Source organism: Lactuca sativa, chromosome 2 (assembly GCF_002870075.4).
Source record: "Lactuca sativa cultivar Salinas chromosome 2, Lsat_Salinas_v11, whole genome shotgun sequence".
Lineage (NCBI taxonomy): Eukaryota > Viridiplantae > Streptophyta > Magnoliopsida > Asterales > Asteraceae > Lactuca > Lactuca sativa.
In genome coordinates, this window is record NC_056624.2 from 209258708 (window position 1) to 209264707 (window position 6000).

A 6000-nucleotide genomic window follows, 5' to 3' on the forward strand; every position below is an offset into this window, starting at 1 on the left:
TACTCAAACGTTGCTCTATATCGTAGTCGTGTTGGAATGCTTCGGTAACTCACATTCACTCGACCAAATATCTTATATGTAGTTCAACATATATGCTTCTGCATGTATGCACCTTGCGAATTCCTTCTGGTAGCTTTAAAGTGTGCACTATGTTATGTTGAAGGTCCTCTTGCATATTGTCTTACACTTTATAATACTTTTTCCACATGTTTTACCGCGTATATTGATGTTGATTGGGTTGGTTGTCCCGATACATGTCGAGCCCGAATACCAGGGTGTTGGAGATATACTCACCGACACAATAAGTTGGTGACAAAATTAATAAATACATTAGCCTATTAGGTTACACACTTAACTGAAATTGAAAAGCAATAATAAATAAATAATAGGGTTGATTAGTTATTTATTAATTAATAATGTAATAACTAGAAACTACGGATAAAGACTTTTATGCATTAATGGACAGAAGTTTGAATTATTCATTTAAGGCATATAAGGCCAAAAGAGAACTAATGAAATCATAATTTGATCATCTTTTCCATCCTCCCTCTCATTAATTGCTCAAGAACCTTTCCACAAGGGTTTTATCAAATTTTTCTTGGAGCACAAAAATAAAATCTTACTTGTTTGAAACCAATGGGTGTGATTGCGATAAATGAGCTCTATTTTGAGTTATCTGGTTTCTTGTTGACTTCAAGTTGTGTTAATTGTCTATCTTTCTTGTATTATTATAAACTTTGTTGCATAAAGTTGAATAAACATAGATCCATAACTATTTTATGATGTTTTGTTTATTTTGCCCTCGTAGTTTACGTCTTCATTTAATTTTGTAATAAGCATCAATAACCCTACACAAGGTGTTGCTATTGTGGCTTTAGAAACATGTTTGATTAATAACTTTTTTCTTGAGCTTTCGTTGCCTATTACTAAGACTACCTTCGTTTGTTATGATAATATAAGTGTCATTTATCCTAGAATTTTAGAAATAATTTCTTCTTTTAGGTGGTTGATGCTTATGGCATACATTAGTTACTAGGATATAAGGTACATATTGGTAAACGACTCTAAAAATGAAATAACAAATAATATATAAAATTAAGCTTATTTTGAAAAAAAAAAAGGTTTTATGTCTAAAATATTAAAAAGAAAGTTGTTAGGACTAAATTATGGTTTATTCTAAGTGAAAAGAAAGCTATAAACCAAATGGGAGATTGTTAGGTCATAAATTGTGGTTTATACTTTGCTTTGCATAAGCTATTAGATTTCTCAGTCTAGGACCGAAAACACCATGTTTTGATGTTGTTTGGACCAAAATCACATGTGATTTTGGTTAGGCTTAATATTGTTTTGTTTGGGTTTTGGGTTTAGGTTTTGCTATTAGGTCTAGGTATAAATAGTGTTATTTTAGCCTAGATAGGAGTGTTAGACATTTTTGGGGGCTGCCATATGCTAAGGACGAGATCTAGAGAGAAAATAGTGTGTAATCGGAATCTTATGTACCGGATGATTAATCAATATATCGTGTGCATTGAAGATTAATTATCTTGTTCTTATTCATCTTATATCTTGCATTATACACCTTGATTGGGATTCCGCACCATCAAAGTGAATCTGATTGATATGTAGGAGAATTCGGGACTTATAAGTGGTATCAAAGCAAGGATCGATAGCGATCGGGTTATTGCAAAATATTTTTAAGAGTTTTTCTAGGAGTTTCTTGGTGTTTTTGATTTATATTTTATGAATTTTTGGCCATTGCTCTTCGTGTTCTTCATATTTTTGGAGTTTTGATCGAGTTTGACATTAAAGATTTGAAAATCCCATGTTTTTGGCAATTTTTGGGGATTTTAGGTCAAGATTTGTGAAATCTAAGCGGATATTCTCGGTCTCGGTCAAACCTTAGGCGGCCAGCAGCAGATTTCGGACCTCAATAGTGTTTGCAGTCGGATTCGGACGTTCTCGGTCAGAAGTGAGGGTTCTCAGTCCGAAGCTGCAGAGGTTCACGGTGCGAAGATTTCGGACTAACGATTTCGATCTAGCAGTTTTCCGGTCCTAAGACTTCGGCTTCGCTTGTTTTCGGTTGTGCTCTCGGTCCGAGATTTCGGCCTCGCATCCTCGACTGAAATTTCGGATTTTCCATTTTTCGATTTATTTTCGGTCTTAAAGCCATATTTTCGATCCAATAATTTCGTTTTCGGTCATAAAGCTTCATATTTGGTCAAAAGGCCACGTATTTGGTCAAATATTCTCGTTTTTCATCTTGAAATTTCGTTTTCGGTTTAGAAACTTTTATTTTCGGTCAAAGTTATTCTTATTGGACAAATTTTTTGAATTTCATCTTTAACTTTCAAAGTTGACTTTTAACTTTCAAGTTTGACCTTTGACTTTTAACTTCGACTTTCTTGTTTAACATTCAAGTTTTCACATTTAACTTTCTCGTTTGATTTTTTATTTTCAATTTTGACTTTTAGGTTTGATTTTTCAAATCAAAGGGCATTTTTTCTTGGTTTCACAATCAATTCTATTTTTGGTAAACTACTCTTTTTGGTGAATAATGAGTTCTTCAATCACCAAAGAAAGTGAAAACTCATGCTTTCAGTCTTGTGAAGCTAAAATTAAACTTTATCGTGATCAACATGAATTATTAATTAGGAAAATTGAGGACCTTAAATATGAACGATATACTATCAGAAAGGGCCAAATACCCTTAAAAACAATTAGAGGCCCAAACCAAAGACTTTAGAAGACTTCAAACAAAATATAGCGATAAATGTGAACATTATCATTATGCTCAAGTAAAAATTATCGAATTAATTGTCGAACTTGATGCATTAAAAGCTAAATATAAAGATGCTGAATTTAACTTTAAGAAATTTGACGTGTCAAGTGAGGTAGTTGTGTCAATGATAGAAAAAACAGTTAAAATTTAAAGATAATCAAAATAAGGGTCTAGGGTATCACAATGGTCCACCTCCCTTCAATGATAACTATACCCCGTCCCTTGAAACCAATGAGGTAGAGATACATGCTCAGTATGGCCAGCCTCCTGTACCAACTTCAGTTAAGACTGAACAATCTGGCCCAACTGAGAATATTGAGGTGAATGATACTAAAGTTTCTACCTCATGTGCAGAGTAGGTCATAATGCAAGATGGGCATAAACAGAACAGAAATAACTCTTGTTCTGCTGAAAATGATTCAAAAATTGTGATAATTTGAGCGATTCTAATGCTTCTACTTCATGTGCAAATAAAGAAGCAGTGCAAGATGGGAGTAACCAGAATAAAATCAATTCTGAGTCTGCTGAAAATGATTCAAAATCTTGTGATGCTGATACTCCCACTATGGAAAAAACCCAAGCCACAAAAGTCTGTTAAACAATCTGTTAAATGTTATTGTGCTTATGCTTGTGGAAGTCCCTTGAAACAAAATTCTTTTGGACAAGGACCAAGTCACAATTTCATCTATATGAAAAGACAAACTTTCTTTAACTGTGGGACTCCCGGTCACACTGCCAGAAATTACCCATATACTTTATATGTTCCTTACTACCAACATGGGTGACAGAACATGCCAAGAGGGAGATTCTCCAAAAGAAACCCTTCGAGGTTACATTCAAACAATGGTGTTTGGAATGCTAACAAGGGCAAGAATCAAACTCCCAAGGACAATAAGGGAATGTTTGACAAGATTCCAAATTCAAGAGATGGTTATGTTAGACCAAGATCGGTTAGGTCGAAGTCATCTCAGCGATCAATTTCAAGTTCTAAAGCAAATGATAAGGCATCCATCCGATCAAACAAAAAATGGGTTAAACTCGACTACAGATGGGTACCAAAGGTTCATACTCCCAAATCACCTAATGATTCTAACACTTCTTCATCTTTTGTGTCTGATAAACATGATATGTCATGGGAGAGAGTACATTGTGTAGATGATAAAGGTCAACCCAGCTTCAAAATGGAATGGGTTCCAAAAGCTAACTAATCCTGCACTCTGTGTTGGAGCAGCTATGGAGGAATATCATCAGACTTCGGTTTGTTGATAGTGGCTGTTCCAGGCACATGATAGGAGACATCTCTCAACTACATTACATTCAGAGCTTTAATTGAGAGCATGCATCCTTTGCAGGAAGGAAGAAATAAAGGAACACAAATAGGGATCGTGTTTATAGGCGTCTTGAATATCTTAATTTCTTTCCGGAGTTGAAACACAGCCGAGGCTGAACATGTTGCTGCATCTGCGTGTTGTTCTCAGATCATCTGCATGCAACTTCAATTGTTGGATTACGGTTTGAATTTTCTTCTTGATACTTTTAAGGTTTTCATAAAATGATTTGTTTTGAAGACAATTGTTTTTAAACTTGCTCATTTATTTTGTTTCCTTTCTTCCCTATGCACAAATTAAGGGGGGAGAAAATACAAAAAAAACTATAAAATTAAAAAAAAATACAAAAATATGTTTTCTTTCGTAAGTATTTTTGGGAAATGATATGAAGTTTAGTGCTAAAGGGAAATATGAAATTCGTGTAATGCACCAAAGCTGAATTATTTAGACTCTATGTTTAATGTGCTGGTAGGCACGAAAGATTCCAAATTAATGGACTAGACACAACTGAAAATGAAAGGACTAGACAATGTTAACTCATCTGGACTTAGATAGTTACATTTGGACTGACTATACGATGCTTGGATAGATTGAGCAGTGAGATAAACAAGGGAGCCTACTAGATACATTAAAGTTACTTATCATCTAGAACTGTGGCTCAACATTTCTTCGGCGTACGGACTTAAATCCTTAATTTTGGTGCTGATAGGGTGACTGGAGGGTTCTGATAAAGTAAGTCGGTGTGAAATTGTTTTTCTTTCTTATCCTCTATGTCAGTCATATGTTGCCCCCTTTGTGTGATCGGAAGATCCGACCTGGGACGCAACATATGCACTCTATTTCCATGCATCTCTATTTATGCTTCTCTCTATCTGTCTATGTCAGTCATATGTTGCCCCCTTTGTGTGATTGGAAGATCTGACCCGGGACACAACATATGCACCTTTCTGTCATTTTATCCCTCTATATATGTTAGTCATCTATTGTTCCATCTGCATCATTGGAAGACATCCGACCTGGGATACAACATATGCATCTCTATATTTATCTTCTCTCTCAAATAATTGAGCACTCACTTAAAGAAAAGAGCTCTTTGGAATTGCTTGATTGCTAGGGTATGTCGTGAAATGGGGAACACATTCTAGTGAACTTAAAATTGAATTAACTAAAGGCTGGCTGTAGATCTCGCTGCTAAATTTAAGTGGACAACAATATCCTTAGTCGTCGTCAGCTAAAGGTCTATTTAGGAATATAATCACAATGTCTTGTCAATTATAATATGTCCAACTTGCCAATATCCTTTGTGTTTAAGTGGACCACAATATTGGTGATTGATCAGAGCTAAACATGCATGTTTGTGCTGATAAGCGATATTGAATTACTTGAAAACTTTGATCCCAAAAGTCTTAAATTTAGTTATTATTTTTGTTTTTTTTTTAAATTTGTTCATATTTTTTCTCTATGCACAAATTTAGGGGGTGAATTAAAAAAAATCAAACGAAAATTATAAAATTTAAAAATCGAAAAATATGTTTATTTATGTTTTTATTTCTTTTTCAGAAAAATCAAAAATCCAAAAATATTTTATTTTTACTTTTGAGTGTATTTTTAATTTTAATTTTATTTCTTAGTTATTTCTATTGTGTGCTAAGTTTATTTTTACTTTTATTTTTATCTCAAAGTTTCGTTTGTCTTAAAAGCGAATTCAAAAAGAAGAAGAGACACATGGAGACTGTATCAAAATTTTCTGAGCAAGGAGAAGAAACTTGGAAAGGAATTGATGGTCATTACACTTCACTCTATTTTCAAAAGGAATTGAAGGATTGAAACTATACAAATTGTCAGTTAGGCAGTATCTTTTAAAGAACTATCGTATTTAAGGAATTAAAAGTC